Consider the following 17,447-nt stretch of genomic DNA (forward strand, 5'->3'; position numbering starts at 1 on the left):
CACAGCCTGTAAACGAGATGCATGCTTGCTCTGTCGGTACTGAAGGAGGGGTAAGCTCCCTTACTGTTGACTGGTGTGTATTTCTTGTTGTATCAGTTTACTGCAGTATGCAGGTTTTTTCTTTTTTTGTACTAACTCTATCCTACTGTCATTGAATTTGACTGGAAATGGTCTGGTGACAGCAGTCTGTGCCAGCCTCCAAGGAATGCCCATATGAGAATATCCTTCAGTCTCAGGCCCACCATTTAAAGATGTGGTTCCTGGTGGCTATGTTACAAAGAGTCTGAGGAATGGTTGGTTGTTACTCATCTATTACAGCTGTATCCACTTTGAGAGAGGGGAGGACTGACAGGGATTTATTAGAGGTTGCATGGTGTAGGGGAGAACTTGTAGAGTAGGGCTGATGGTTGGGCTCGATGATCCCAAGGGTCTTTTCCAACCTGAATGATTCTGTGATATACATTTATCTGTCTTTTCAACGTACAAGTAATGCTTAGTTGTTATTTTGCTCTGAAGGTCAACCTCCTACCCAGGGTATCATTAGTACTGAGGGTGCTGCTAGTACAGTGTGTGGGTGTGCTGTGACTCCATCACCCATGCACAATGGACCTGATGTTTCTAGCATTGCTCCTGCTGCTCGCTGGCTGCTGGCCTTCTGTCTAGGTGGGACTGTGTGTCTTGGAGCCATGCCTTAAGGGTATTTATGCTCTTTGGTCAATAGCTTGTCAGTAGGTTATTAATTTACTTACACTTAGGTAGTTTACAATATCCCAGCCAATATGATTGCTTTTGCTTTGAAGCCTTCTGTATCCTTAGTATTTCTCCAGTTCCTTCCAAAGCCTTTGTCCTTCACTTTATCTGCAATCATGACTTTGCTCAGCCCTCATCTAGAATGTGTCTGTTCCTCTGGAGCATATGCTTGTCTAAGCTGCAGCAGTTGTTGCTTGCCTGTGCAGCTCACAAGTGCCCCAGGATGCTCCCCAAAGGCTGCAGCACTTCAAAGGAGATGCTGCAGGCTCGTAGCAGCCAGCAAACAGGCGCTTGCGGTGCACTAAGCCCCAAAGGTGGCTGCTGGCATGGATGTAAGAGGAAAAGCTCCTTTCAAGGAGCAGCTTTGGAGTTTCCTTCTGTAGGGGAGCATTGGGCACTTCAGGGACAAGGCAGCAAGCCAGGATCCTCTATGCAGGTTGTGAAGATCTTCCCAGAAGCTAGAGCAGCTGTGTGGGGAACTCCTGGGTGAGTCAAAGCACCAAGAGGGAGCAGGGGTGGGGGGAGTCTTCCTTGCGAAGAGATGAGAGCATTGTCTGTTCTGCTGCTGGTAAGCTTTCCAGCCCCCAAGTTGCTGCTGTCTTATACTACCCATAAGTCCACTGTGTTACTTGTTTGGATGGTGGTAGGTGTCAGCTCTTCAAACAGAAGGCCCTACTTATTTGCAAGACCGAAGGGGAAAAAAGTGTTTTCCATACATATATCAGCTTTGCACTTTCACCTAAATGTCTGGTCAAGGACTGTCAGATGGAAAAGACTTCTGAGATAAAATCCCTTTGGCCATACCTATAAGCCTAGCTTACCTAGCACCTTTAAAGGATAAATTCTCTAACAGAGCCGTATAACTTAAAAAACTGGCCTGAAGGCAGGAGATTCTGCTTCAGTTGACATCAGTGGAATTGATGTATTTTACAAATGGTAACCATCTACCTCATTCACATGTGAACTGTACACGATTTCTGAGTGAGGATATGTTCAGTTTCTTTCTGACCCAGGCGCAAGAGCTGTGCTGCTTGGACCTACAGGAATGTCTATCAAAAATTGCCATAAATCTTACTGACTCTGTATAGCAAATCCTGAGAAGTCTAAATGACCATGTGATATATTGTAGTAATGCCAACAGGTCCAAGCAAAAGTCCAGGCCTCATTGGAGAAGGTGATGTACAATCTCATGCCCTTCTACTTTTTCCAGAGTTTTTCAGCTGCTGTGGCCTGGCAGCTGTGTTGGACTGATAAGACGGTGTGAACTGGATGCTTCAGTGTAGGTGACCCAGGGAGATGTGCCTGTCTTTCTTGCTGCCCTGTCAATATAATGCCCCAGGGCGTTAAGGGCATAAGCAGCAGATGGATGTAGGATGTCCTTTTCTCATGGTCAAAACTTACTAGTGGATCCTGAAGGCAGCCCTTCTCTGGGCACAGACCTCGAGGCAACCAATCATTTGCTGCTTCATTATTTCAAAAGACCTTGAGTTGGAGTCAAAATTGAAAGAATGAGCCAGACTCATGAAGGTGAATGTGTTTGCAGCTGACAAGTGCGGACACATGCTGGCAACCATCTGCTGGGATTCATTGTAGGTAGCCATGGAAGTATGTTTTCATGTGTAGACTGTGAATGCTATATGCATGATCTACTTTATATGCATATGCTGTCCAACTAAATAGGTGCATGGGTATTAAAATCTGTTTAAGTGGTGTTTATCTTATTGTGTACTCTTTGGGAAGAGACTGTCTTATTATTTTCTTCTGAAAAAAACCCCACCTCTTTTAAGAGGTGTTTGTACTTGAAAATCCTGAGAGATATGGCACAGTTTTCTTTCTGCACTCTGTGTATGTGAAGTTTGTATGTATTTGCAAAGTAGAACTTTGTTTAACATAGTTGTCATTAATGGTCAGAGATGCCATGGCACTAGTGCTTTACAAGTCAATTATACGTAAAACATTGTAACAGGATTATTAGAAAGTATTGAATGCTTGAGAATGTATGTGGTACAGGAAGGGGCACAAAATTGCTGTGTACTTAGCGTGTATAATGCAGCTTGCTCAATTTGTTCCTGGCTATTCATAGGAGAGTACATTTTCTCTTTTTAATTGCATAAGATGACAAGACCTTTTAATTAAGGTGGCATCTATAGTATTCATATACTGCAAAACCCACAAATGACTAAAACTTAATAGCGTCATAAAAACTATGGTTAAAGCTTTTACCAACACTGCCGTCACAGCAAAAGGTTTTAAATCAACTGTGTCAGAAATGAACTTATGCCTACACAGAGGCTTCTGCCTCTGAGAGCAGCATGTTTCTTTTCCTGCAGAAATAAAGTCTTTTATGGTTGTAGTAGTGAAACTGGTAAACGGCTCTTCTGTCTCTTCAGGTGTACCTGCCCTCTGTTGTCAAATTTCTGCAACTTTTGAAGCATTTTGTTTCCGGTTAGAAGATACTGTTGGGGAAAGAGGATAAAACTACTCTTTATCACTCAAAAGTTTCCTGCAGGCTTCAGTGGGGCAGAAGGGCAGGGAATGAGAGTTTTGTGTATGGACAAATGCGTGGAAGCAGGCAGACAGTGTCAGACACCGTAGGAAGGAGTAGGCAGGAAGCCTCAGTGCTGCTCAGCTTTGACACTGACTCACTGTCTCACTTGAAGTGAACCACATCATCCAGGTTAGGGACTGCATGATTGCAGTAGGGTAACTACTGTAACAGGTGATGGTAGTAATTTACAAGCAGAGTGCTTTGGCAAGGATGTATGTATAGGCAGATTATTTTGTTTCCCCTTTTCCTTATAACGACAGTCTAATTATTGTTGGGCTGATATATGTGGTGAAGATGCTCTTTCACCGTCCCTGTTTCATAGGATGCTATGCTGTGGGATCCCAGGAACTTCTAGGAGGTGCATCCCACTACTGAGATGGGGTACATGTCAGCTGAACATTCCCAGTTTTTGCCTTGGTAATGCTGGTAAAAATGGGAATCATTCTTGGTTGCTTTAGTAAGGGGTTAGTCTTTTTTTTTTTTTCCCCCATGGAATGTAAAGGAATATTATGCAGACACTTAAGGTACTGCCTTATTTTTGGCAAGAGCTTTTGTGTTTTTCATCACATTTAGTCTATGGAAAAAGCACCTTAGTATATATGTAACAGTTACTGCAGAGGGCTTTTGCAGGCATGTCTTTTTCCATAAAATTAGATATTTAACTGTTTGGTTTTAATCATATTGTCATGATGCGTGGAGTTCCTCGAGCATGCGTTGTTATCAATTAAGAAATAAACCAGTTCATATAATTCAACATTTCCTTTGGGATTAGTTCAGAAAGCGACATGGTTTTTACCTTACTGCTAAAAATACTGCTTTGTGTACCAGATGAGTATTTAAATAATTTAAAGATGCTATTCCAAAGAGAGACCTTGTTAGAGTGAAAAGTGCTTTACCATGAGAACCTCTAGGAAAAGAGGAGGACAGAGTAAACAGGAGAAGAAGGAGGGACCTTGGGATGTATTAACATTTAGCAACACTAAAATGAATTGTGTTAATCATGTCTGGTTTGATATTAGGAAATTATGCTAATCAAGTGTATTTTCTCCATTGTCAGGTTTTGAGTGCTGCTTTTTCACTTGTGGGTGTGGAAGCAGTCACTTGGGGATTGTACTACACACGGCTTTGTGACCACTGGGGTTGTTCAGCTGGCCAGAATCCTTGGTTCTTCAGTCCCCTTTGTATAGTCCCCCACTAGTACTGTCCCAAGGGCCCTGAACGACACGAGTTGATTAGCTGGACAGGCTGAAGAGTCTGCAGTCTTTCAATTGGTATTTTCTAGACTGGCATGTGTGGTCTGGGTTTCATGGCAGAGGAAAAGCTGTATATCCTCCTCTTTCAGCCCTTCACCTCAACCATCTACCTTCTGTTCTGCTTCCTGTTACCTAGAGAGTTGCGAGGCTTTGCTTCAGCACTTGCCTGGTTCATCCAGCAAGGGGGCTGGAGTTGGGACCACCGTCATGTTCTGACAGAAGCTAATGTAGCCCTAAAAAGACAAGGGATTCAAAGTAGCATAAAGCTGTTTAAGCCTATCTTCAAGCCCTCTGGTGCTCAAAGGATCCTTTGTTAATGAGATGGAGTACAGGGACAATTTAATCTGATGCTGAACTAATGCTCTTGAATACAGACAAAATATCCAAGTTATGATGGAGCCTGTACATCAATGCTCATCAAAAAGTCCTCACCAAGCTCTAAGAATACAAGGTAGAGTTAGTCTGATGCATTCTGGGGAAGCTCCCCAGACCATTTTACCACTTGAACAGATTCAGTTGTTTGACAAACCTGTCATGCGAATGGTCTTCATCTTGGCATTTGTCAGACTGCCACATGCAGTTCACCAGCCTTTACAAGAGAAATAATCCAAACTGGACATTGGAAAAGAGGAATGGAATATGTAAACAGATTTTTATAAAGCGTGACTGCTTATTTGAGTCCCAAGTCGTGAAAGGAACTTGAGTTGGGTTTATTCAGTTCATCTGTTAAATGACTTGCAAACATGTGCTTAAATTTAATCCTAGAGATGAAAACATTTGGTGAATGCTGTCCTAAATGGAATCATGTTCCCAAATGGCATTTGTCCATGTTCACATTGGAGTTTCCTTTTTCTGCAGTAAGGGTAAAATAATAAAAATAATCAGAAACACAAGTTTGGGTGTAACTGTGATGATCTGAGGACTGTGGCAGGACAAGGTTTGTAGGTGGGGGTTGTAACTTAATTAGACTATCTGGTATCAATGGAAAAATTAGATAAGTTTTTAGACCAACAACAATTCCTCTGTAAATTATATGGTCTTTTTATATTTCTGTACTCAGCACATGAGCAAAGCTTATCCTCACCCAAGTGTCAATACTGTTGGAAAATAATATTGCTCACATTAGAAGCTTTGGTAAGTCTTCATGTTGAGGAAGAGTCAGTTTCTCTAAAACAGTCCCTTGTCAAGTGGTCCAGAGTTTGAAAACAAGAGAAAAGCAGTATTGTTTCCTAATGCAAGCTGATCCTGCATGCTTTAAGCAGTGAAACTTTCAGCCCTGATAAAGGTTTTAGGGCCACCAGTATTTGCTGGTTTAGTTGGAATTGGTGGATGTTTGTTACCATACAGGATTCAGTGACTCTCCCTGTGTAATTCTTGATTGGATTTTGTATCTAGGTTTTGTATTGGTAGGAAAATGATTTGATTGTGCTTGGTGCTTTCAAATGCCATGACAGCAGGCAGTGCTGCTGACTATCACCCCTTTTATTAAAAGGAGGCTGGGGACAAGACAGTTGCAGTGAGGAAAGGGATGCTTGGCTCTGGGATTAATTCCCTGTCTATTTGTCTCATGGAGCTTAGAGTTCAACTTCAGGGCATATTTCAAGGCGACATTTATGCTCAGGGACAGGTCTGACAGCAGCGCTACGTGCAGCACTCCTACTGACTTCAATGAGAGCTCCTTGCAGAAAGCGAGGGTAGAATGGCCCTTGAAGTTTGTGACACAGAGCGTGGCTTGAGGAAATGTGTGCATGTTTTGTGCTTTGGGTGTTTTTTCAATGAACGTGCTGCCAATCTAGTAGTGTTTTGGGCCCTGATCCTGCTGTGCAGATTCAATAGGCACATGCATGCTGTTGAATACAGCACATTGAACATTAATTTATGGGAATTTTGTAAGCAAACTTTATGTATGTAGCAGCTGTAATAAGCATGTTTTTACAAGCTGCAAATAAAAATTAAAAAAGGAAGCATATAATGCCTATTTAAAGGTTTGCTGGTGTTTTGTTTTTTTTGGTAATGGTTACTACAGATGCTACTGTCTTGAGACATTTGCTTAATAGAAAGATGAAAGTGCAAAATGTGAGTGTTCAGTAATATCAGCACCTCACCTCTCTCGAGCTGACCGTTAGCTTTACCAGTAGACAAATTCTTAAGTGTCAGTATCTTTTTGTTTTGGGGTGTGTCTTAAAGGAGGAAAAAAATAAATTGAGTATTTACCCTTCCCAAAGGGCAGAGATGGATCCAAATAGAAACATCATTACCAAATATTTTCTGTAGAGTTCTGATGAAGGAAAGAATGAGATCAGAGGAAAACTGAAAATATAGGCTACTTCTGATGTTCGAGTCCATCTCTCTAAATTCTGATGATCGGACAGAACCTATCGAAGATTTAACTTTAATTATCTGCTTCTGATTATAGGCTGTGGAAACAAGGAACTGAAAGTGATGTGTAGTCTGACCCTGTATTTATGTTCTTAACCTTTGTGACCATGGATATTTCTCTTTTCTGTGCTAATGTCTGCTATTCTGTCCCTCTCACTACCTGTTCAAGACACCTGAGCAGGAGCAGAGTGAGCAATCTGCTCTGTGCATTGTTGCAGGGAGTCAGGCAGTGTGTAGGAAAAATACCAAAATGAAAAGAAATCCCAAGTCTGATCTTGAGATGGGAACTTGTTCTGTGATTTCTGAAAGCAAGTAAAGTCGTGGCATGCATGTTCAGCACTGGGGGATAAAAGCCCAAATGCTCAACCTGGGCTGCTCTTCTGCTCAGCTTAAAAGCTGAAGTGCTGTGTTACGTGTGAACTTATTTGAACTGTTTTGCTGTGGGAAAACTTTTTGCATTCCAGGAAGCACAATTCCTCCCACCTGTGCCAGATTCCTGCCCTTGATGAAATTGCCAGCATTGAAAAATGTCTCTCTTACGTAACTGCTATGAAATGCTGCTACTTTGTTAGAAAAATGTCCTGGGTTGTTTTTTTTTTGGGTGGCGGTGTTTTTTTTGGTTTTTTGTTTTTTTTCATTTTGAAAATAGGGTCACCTTAAACTTGACGAACTTTCACAGCCTGAACAAGCAGGAGGACCATGTGGAGAAAAATGTCTCCGGGGATGTAGTTTTCAGTGAGTAAGTTCACTTGAGGCATGAGTCTTGGGTAGATTTGATTCCATTTACTAATGCAAAATTTGACAACAGTAAAAACACCTTCACTGTTTAATCTTCCACTAGAGGAAAAAAAAAAAAAATCAAAATACTTTTTTCTTTCCCAGAATAGCTTGCTGGCAGAAAACTTGAAAAATGTGAATCCCCTTCTTGATACCAAGTCACTTTGTTGATGAACAGTGCTCCCAGCAAAAACTGGGAATGATACCAGACAAAGGATGCCCGGCATCATTATCTGCATTATATATCAATAGTTGTGCTTCCTTGCTTATCAAGTGTATAACCTTGTGTGTCCTTAAAGTGTAAAAACAAAACACCCACCACCCTAAGGACACCCAGGACTACACTTCTAAGAAGCCAAGAGAAATAAAAAGATTTTATTAAAGTATTATGAATTATTGTTAACATATATTTACATAATTTACTTCATTCCAGCAAACATCTTAAAGAATGAAATTTTATATACCTATAGTCATGAAGCCACCCCTTAATTTCATCATTTCACTGCTACAGTCCATCAGTACGGTACCTTCGTATTTGAGGGGATTTGCTTACTTCATGTAATAACAAGACAACTTATGTCTCCAAAGGAAATGCCATTAGATGGGATTGTTGTCTGGTTCCATTAGCCCAACCCTGAACTGGAAAGAGAGTGTCTCTGAAAGGTCCTTTTTCTTAGTGAACAGTTTAAAATGTTACAGCTAGTGGACTGAGCAAACTGGGTCAATGGTGTTACTTGAAAATGATTGCTGTGTTAGTAACTGACATTTAAGGCTTTCATATTTCTATTACAAGCTGCTTTTCTTCTTTTCTTGGGAGTGCTTAACTTGGAATTAACTTTGTAAGGTTGAATGCCATGAAGATAAAAAAACTGAAGCTCCTTTGTGCTTCCCATGTATAGAAGCAATCTCTGTTGAAGGTCTTGTCTCTGAAATCTGCTGCTTTTTTAGTTTGAGACAGATCTGTAGTATTTTTGCAATTAACAGCTATCAATTCAGTAGGACTTCTGACATTTTGGGTCAATTGTTTGCACAATCATTATTTTAAATAGAAAACTGCTAAGAGTCTGATTGCACTAATGGAAGTGTGGAGGAAACAAGGCTGAGGAAAGCAATATGGTGTTAACAATGTCTTCTAGAAAAAATAATTTATTGCAGTACCCATTGCTAGAAGTAAAATCTTAGAGAATCTCAAGATAAATCGGAAGGCAGAGAGAATTAGAGCCCTGTGTGTGCTGTATACAAGTGACGAGGCTTCTGGTAAAATGTCTGTGTTTAATCACAGAATAGTCCTACTTGCAAAACCATGTGCATAAACAAAATCTTCTGTTTCAGAGCAAAAATAGAGCTAATTGTGTTGCTGCCAAACAAATCTGCTTGACAGCGTGTACATTAAAAGGGCATTATGCTAGTGAGGAAACGCACTAAGGAATCCTGAAAATTGCTTGTCAGGAAGCATAACGCTGTTGGGGTGACCAGATGCTTGTGAACCACAGGTGTATTGTTTCAACTTCTTGTGGTTTTAATCTTTGAGTTTTGAAATTCAGGAACACCTGCATTTTCTGACCACATCTGTCTGCTTCTTTGCCATCTCTATTTTCCCCTCTGTCAGCAGTTGGCTACCAGATGAGCTTTAGATGAATAGCATTCACCTTACTTCATAGTTGTTTTATGATGCTGGTTAGATGAAATAGTTCCAGCAGATACTCTCAATAAGCAAAGGCCTGTACTCTCTGCAGTTCATTGAACCCATATGGATGAGAACAGCTGGAAAGATGGGTTTGCTACCTGAGGCCAATGTTTGTGTTGCCAACCGCGACTCCAGCTTGCTGACCCTTGTATAATTCATTGCAGTTGAGGAAATGTTGCTCACACTATTCCATTTTGTGATGAATGGCATTACTTAAAACTGATAGTCTTGTAAAGCAGTGGTGACTTCCCATGTCTGACAGATGTGAACAAAGAATACAGTCAATAAATATTGCCATGTTCTAAAGGAAGATTCACTGCTCGCAGTTGAGGGGGAGGAATTTCAGTGCAAACAGAAAACAGGTGGAGAAGAAGCTGGTTTAAAATTACAATTTAGAGGTTATGCTTAAGGATGGACCTTTGTGGGGATTCATGCATTGCGGGTCTCTGAATCATCCAGGTATAGTGCTGCAGGCACTTATTTCAGTTTAGCATCGTGGAACAGTTATTGCTTCACTGACCCTCTTACAGTAGCCAGGCAAATGATTTCAGTGACCTTGCTGAGCTTAGACTTCCGTGGAATTTGCCCAGAAAGGGAAGGATGCCTCAGGAAGGCCACGTCTGGATAATAACATTTTCTGTTTAGTGCTATTGCTTTTGGGAATGTTCTTCATCCAGACATTTCCTCGTGCATTTTTGTTGACCGTTTTTTCAAAACTGAGGTTGAGTTTCTGCATGTTTGTGTGAAAGAGTATCTGACCTACTAACCAGTATCTCTGAACTCCATGAGATGTCCTTGGTAGACTTTGCTGTGGGCCTTTGCAGGCAGCAGCCCAAGGTTCTGCTGAGAGAGACATTAGAGCCAGATGATTGTAACCATAAGAGCACAAAGGCAGATTCTTTGAAAAGTCAGGAATATCCAAGAGAAGGTGTTAAGAAAAGGGAAAGAGGAACTGGGAAGAGAAACAAAGAGCATTTTAGCAGGTTGCTGTGAGAGACCCCGGCAGAAATTATTATGGTCTGAGATATGAGGATGGTGCCTGGGGAGGTAGGGTTGAGTAGATCTCTGTGAGTTGGAGGTAGTGCAGGGGGAATAGGTGATAGGCTTCGATGATGAACAAAGTGAGGTGAGTGGTGGAAGCAGGGCGAGAAGGGAGCTAGATTCCTCATGAATATGACCACTTCTTTCATGGAGCCAGTATCCCTATGCTTTTAAGGTATAAAACCAAAAATAATGTCATTAATCATATTTATATAAAAACGTACAGGGCACACAGTCACTTGATATTGTCCACATTCACTCTGTAATAGGTGTGCAATTGTTTCACAGTCTCCTGCTTAACCTCTTGCCACTCCATGGGGTTATAAAGATAAATTAGGTAGTGTTTCTATAGAATGTTATGAATATCAGACTGATCCAAAGTCCTTTTGAAGTTAAGAGGTATGGATTGATATTTGTCTCCTGATCTTTTGTGGTAATAAGAGTGCACCAGCTGTGATATGGTGGGTATTGCCCCGGAAATGTTTCATATCATTAAACTGTAGCTTTTATTTGAGAGGTAAAATCATTCTTCTTCATGGCCCCAGTTCAAAAACCACATAAAATCTCTTTGCTAATAGGCTGCTAAGAAAGTGCCTGAAGTTAAGTCCACAGAGTCAAGTAACAAGAGAAATTTAAGTGTCTGTATAGGCAGTGGCTGAAATGAGACCAAACAACAGTTAAGAAATTAATATGCACTTTGTTTTTCATCCTCAGTAGCTAAAGCTTGCTACACTGCAGAAATCAGTCCATAAAGGTATGTGCAATAACCTTATACTTGAGTGATGTTTATCTTGCTTGTGATAGAAGGAAAGAGGAAGATAAAGGCTTCTCACCTACGGGCTATGAATACTCCAGCAGTCTGACCCACTGCACAAAGTTCTGAGGATGTGCTTTTCCTCACCCCTGACTTGGCCCCAGGTAGGCCAGCAGGGATGCTGCTGAAGTTGCAGGTCTAATTTAAGCAGCCCTGACAAAGTAGATCAGACGTTTGTGGGCACAGATGGTATGTTTGGAATTAAGTTGAGAAAAGGCAACTCATTTGATTTTTGCTGTGCTTTGTTGTCACTCATATGACATCTACTGAAATAAAAGTTTCAGCATTGAAATGCAGTTGTAGTGATTTCTGCAGTTCTCTCTCTCTGGTTTCTTTACATTGTAGTGTATAGCCACAAGGGGCCAAATTAAGGTTGTCTAGGCAGCTTTTCTGTGCTTAACTTTGCAATTAAGCTGCTTTAAAAGATTTCCCAATTAAAATGCAAATAAATAAGCCACAATAAGTGAAATCATGTGAAACTAAATCGATACTCATTTGGGTAGCAGCAATTCTTTTGAATTTATTGTACAGATCTGCGCACCTTGAGTTTTCAGACTAACAAAAAAATGGCTGTCTTTTATCTTGCATGTGAACCAGCTAGCAGAATAGAAAGAGAAATTTTATTATTACTGTCTCTGGATTTCACGATTGTTGGCAGCAAAGGAACATGGAGACTGAGGACTCCTGATCTGAATTGCAGATGCTGTGCAGAGGCGTTCTCCAAAGACTACCAGCCCTTTTGCTAGTGGTGGTGTGCCTCTGCATTTTCGTGGCTATACCATCACTTCCTGTTTGTGGACTTCCCCAAGATGGCCTTTTCATTTGTCTTTGTTTTCTGGAGCTGGCAGCCTAGTTGGAATTCCTGCACAATAAATACAGAAACAATCTGGAAATCTCGGTCATTTTCCAGAGAGCAGGCAATGAGCATGGGGCTGAACAGAACTTCACCTGCCTTTGGTGCCCCCACTAACAAACCGTGACTGGGACACAGCAAACTACTTCTGTGTGCAGCTGAGCCCAGAGAAGAGAGGGAGAAAGGACGAAGGGAGAAAAGAATGCAAAGATGGAAAGGAGGAGTGAATGGCAGTGGAAGAGGAGTGACAGATGCTTGGTGAGGCAAGGCAATGGGTCCAGGTGTTGCTCTGCTTACCTTCTTCCCTCTTCCCAAACAAGTTGAGGATCCTGCTGCCCTTGTGTGCTGCCTCGAGTAGGGAAATGGCAGATGCTGGAAATCAGTGCTGTGCTGAGGGAATAGGGAGTGGTGGTTTCTTTCTGCTTTGTGACTCAGAGGTATATTCAGTGCAGCATCAACTGCTGCAGTTCCTTTGGTGATGATAAAACGCCTGCGTTGGGAGCTTCAGGAGTTTGGGCAAGCTGCCAAACTCTTTTTGCAGAAGCAGTGAGAAAGGGGAAACTGTGATTCCACACTTTATATCTCTGCCAAATCTGAATGGAATTTCATGAGACAAAGAAAAGGCACTTCAACACCTGAAGGGCTGCATATCAAAGGCCTTCTGCACACAGTGGAGGTGTGAGAACTCCTCAAAGGTGAGGTCACAAACGTTTTCTAAAATTGGAAGTCTTAAGCAACCTAGATAGAAAAGTAATTTACCAGATCCTCTGGTAATATCAATATATGCACTTATGTGTGTATATAGGTGTGTACAGGTATCGGTATACTTAAATATAATATTGTATATGAAATAGAAGTACCAAGATGTCCACAGGGCAACTGATGTAGCATCAGCTGTCACAGCTCCACACCATGCTTATTTAGACAGAAACAACAGCAGAAATGCATATGGAAATGACTAGTATAATGCCTTTAAGATAACTCACAGATCTTGTATTTATAGCTTGCATTTTGCACTTCACTGCCTATCTCTGGTTTGCCTTTTTTCATTCTTTCATGTCACTATTCAGATGCCAAAGTCCTTAGGGAGGGCTGCATTTTCTTGGTTGTGTGATGCAGTGCACTTTTGAAAGTTAATGACTACTATGAAAAATGAAAATTCAGTAAAATGGCACTTTCATGATTGCAGCTTCTGTTACCAGTGATACCCATGATCAAATGGAAGTTTTAGGATTCAGGATGTGGTCTCGCAAGCCTTAGAAATGCACCCACAGAACCTGTGGGAAGGCACTAATTCTGCAAAGTAATCAGTCACGAAAATAAAAAGAGGGGAATCTTCAGGGATGCACATCCGCTGTTGTTGGCATGTATACAGACTTGACACCTCAATAGTCTTGGCCCTCACCAATATTTTACGAACTCTCTGTATTTGACCTGTTTCATGTATTTAAGTGCATTTAAACTCTAATAGTCATCACTTATAAACTGTTGCATTTGTTAATAGGTTTCCAGTGGTTATTCCTGGCATCTGATATTGAAACATAGGAGATCAAGAATAGACACTCTGATTTTATTAGACAATAACAGATATAGACTTACTGGTTTATTTGTTGCAAAATGTATGCAGTTGCGCAGTTCTGTGGAACAAAACATGACCCGGTACAGTGTATCTGGTGGCACTGTATCTAATACTTTAACTAAAAGCAAAAATCTGTCAGTAGTCATAAGAAACAATTTCCTTTTGGAAATTTAAAATTATACTGGACACCTAGCAGAGGTTCGCTGCAGCTGTGTCCTGGTTTAGCCAGGATAGGGTCAAGTTTCCCCAGCAGTGGGGGGGAAGCTCTAGCCGGGTTATTCATATGCCATGCTGACGTCACATCCTGGCGCGAGCGCAGGAAGAATCGGTGATCGCGTGGGTTGGCGCAGCAGGTTCTCTCACTGCTGTATCGGTATATACTTTGCTCTGTTCATTGTTATCACTGTTATTCTTATTGTTATTGTTTGTTGTGTTGCTGTTGTTCTGTTGTATTAAACCTCTCCTTATCTCAGCCCCGGGGCTTTGTATTTCACTCCCTTTGTGGGGGAGGGGCAGCGGCCGCGTGGTCTCAGACCCCGGCAGGGGCTAAACCATCACAAGCTGGAGCTGAGCAATGGAATACACTTTCTTATAAAGTAATATGCGTCTAATTCGTTTGAAGTGCAACTTTTTCATGGACATATCAAATGATTTCTCATCTTGCTGTCAATACTGATATAATATCTTTGTGTAAATGGCCATGGACTATCGAGTGTCATTTATAATCATTCATAGATCACTATTCTATGGGCTTTCAGGGTTTTTTTTGGTCAATCTTATAAACAGTAGGAAGATAAACAGTCCCTACAGACAACTTACTAGATCTTCTGTTATTCCTGAGCTCAGTGTTGTTAATAGAGGGAAACAACTTTCCATGTCATGCATCGACAGTTTCTGGACTTGTTGATTATTTATTGAATTGGTTGAAAAGGCAATTTTTGCCATAATCTTTCTAATATTTTAACATTTTCCATGGACAGGAGAAAAATATTTTCAGTTTTTCCAGCAGTGAGATTTCAGATATAATCTGTAAAAAGGTAGGGTAATATTGACTTGGTATGACAGTGGTGCTGTGACTGCGACCACAACATGCGCAGTGCTTCGCTGGACATGACTTTCTCCCACAATGTGTAGCAAAACCTCTTTTTTGTTTGTCTCGTAACAGTGCTTTGAGGGATGGGGGACCCCCAGTTAATGGTGGATGACTGACACTAGACCACATGTTCAGAAAATAGCCTGTTGTTGGACCATGACATAGCTGAACTGTAGCTCCCATGAAATACCAAGATGCTATTCAGGGTCAAATGGGAGAAAGGTTGAGGAGAGAACTGCAAAAGGGAATTTGGAATACAAACTGAACAAAGGAAAAAACTGATTTTTGTGAGAAGTAAAGAAAGAATGTGGAAAAGAGATATTTTAATGTAAAGGGTGAAAGAGTGGATACGCTGTGTGTAAATTTCTGAAGAACGATAATGAGGATGACCATGAAAAATGACAAGGAATAAATACAGTACATAGATATAAAAAAAGAAAGAAAATGAGGAGGGAGTGAATGGAAGGGCAGGAATGAGAAGTGTGAAGACACAACATGCAGGAGAGTTACAAAGAAGAAATGATGCACACTTCTTATGGGTTAGAGGATTTGGGTTTTTTCATATTGAACATCCATGAAGAGATTTTATGCCTTCATATATTTATGAAAAATTGGTGCTGCACTAACGGTGATGAACTTTCATGGATTGGCATGAAAGTTGCTATACATAGACTCCTTAAGAGGCCTCAAATATGCAGTCTGTAGGCAAACTGTTACAGTGAAAACTGTCCTTTAGCATTTTTTCCAAAGTGTTACAACAATATCTTCACTCCAGCTCAAACATGGGTCACTGGAACTAACAGATGCTCTAAAGGTCAAGTTTATTAATCATCTTGATCCTCCCTCAAGATCTAAGACAAGGTCTGTACTTTAAAATATGTTCATATGTTTAATAGTATCACTGTTTGAGGTCTGCCTAGCATGCACAGAAGAACATCTGTGAACAAAGAGATGAACAAAAGAGTTGACAATGATGACAGGAATCAGGACTAAAAGTATGACATAACTTTTCTGGTATTCAGAGAAATTCTGAAATAACTCTTAACTTTTCAGGTGAGAAGTGGAACTGGTAATTAGGGCTTTCCCACAGTTGAAAAATAACTCACAGTGCAGAGGTTTTCAACAGTCAGAAATGTGGGTATATCTCCCATGCACTGAATATTGTTCAGATTTGCTTTGCTTTGACTTCTCATCCCCCTCTGCCCTGCCTTCACCAGGAGACCAAGTGCTGTTTTCCAAAAGCAGCTGTGTATGTATCTGAAAGTATGAATTCAGGCCATTCCATTCATACAGTTAGTTGCAGCAGGAGTTTTTGATTTCATATGTTGATCTCCAAAGCAATGTACTGACTCCAGGTAGTTTCAGTGCTAATCTCAATGTCTTCCTGTTTTTGACATCAAATCAGTGTTGTCAATTTTCTGTCGGATAGTTAGAAACTGAAGGGATTTGAGGAATAAACGGCTTCAACTTATCTTTAAAATATCAGTGAAAATCTCTGAGTATTTAGAGACTCTGAATACATCAAATCAAAATGACACATCTTAAGGAAAGTACAGCTAATCCCACAAGAGCAGAACTAGATTTGAAATACTTTGGGGTTGGTGATTGGACATTTAAATGTAGTAATTTGCTGAGCCTGTGTTAAGCTTACCCTGAGATCCTTATGCTTCCCAGGACATTGGCTGGTCAATAAAATCGTGTTATTAACTGGTTAGTAAAGCCAGCATCACCATTTCCCCCCACCTTGTTTGCCTAGACTTGTCCCAAAAATGTGTAGCCATAAATCTGTGTTTAGTTACTGTTTCCCATAGTATAAATGGCTACTATACAAGTGTAATCGTTGGTTTATATATGGTATCTGAGGTTTTCAAACTTCAGTAGGTAAATCAAGCCTTTCAGCATATGCATCTTGTAGTATCTGGGTTTTTATGCTTTTTAAATATTAATGCTTCTGAGGTATATGTACATTCATTTTCTCTAGTTGGTTATTTCTAAATTTGTTATGTAAATGAAATATGACAAAGTTATTTGATTTCTGTAAGGAAAAGTTTGTTCTTGAAGAGTGGAGGTTTAAACAAAAGCTTTTTCCGAGAAAGTCATTCTCACAGGAAAAAACAATGCTACTGCTAAAAATGTCCAAAAATCTTCTCGGGCAGTGTTCACAGAGCAGTTTTTGCACTTTATGGACCACAAATATAGCTCACTGCTGCTTTACCCAAACAGAAAAAAGAGAAAACCAACAGTATGCGAGTATCCCAAAGGGTGTACCATGGTCAGCGGTGTTCTGTGGTTCCCATTTGGTATCTGTTTATCACTTCTTGTGTTTCAATGAGACTGACAGTTGTTTGAGATGGGCTGTTCTCTTCTGGTCTGCTTTTGAGTAGGAGAGTTGTGGTTCCAAAGAGTCATAGGTAACAGTTCCACGAAATAGACAACTGGGACAGATAACAGCAACAGGGGAGCTCAGAAGTGAATGCTAAAGTGACATGAGAACCGCTCTCACTTTAAGCAGTCCTTAATCTGGGAGCTCAGTGTGTACCATTGTATAAATCTTAGTCTAGGGGTTAGAGCTAGGATTAGGGTCAGGCTTCCAAGAAAGAGTAAACTGAGAAATGGGTAAGAATGGCACTGAGAAGGAGCTGCCAAGGTAATTTGAGAACTGCTGGTGGGATA

This window comes from Strix uralensis, chromosome 11 (assembly GCF_047716275.1).
Source record: "Strix uralensis isolate ZFMK-TIS-50842 chromosome 11, bStrUra1, whole genome shotgun sequence".
In the NCBI taxonomy this organism is placed as follows: domain Eukaryota; kingdom Metazoa; phylum Chordata; class Aves; order Strigiformes; family Strigidae; genus Strix; species Strix uralensis.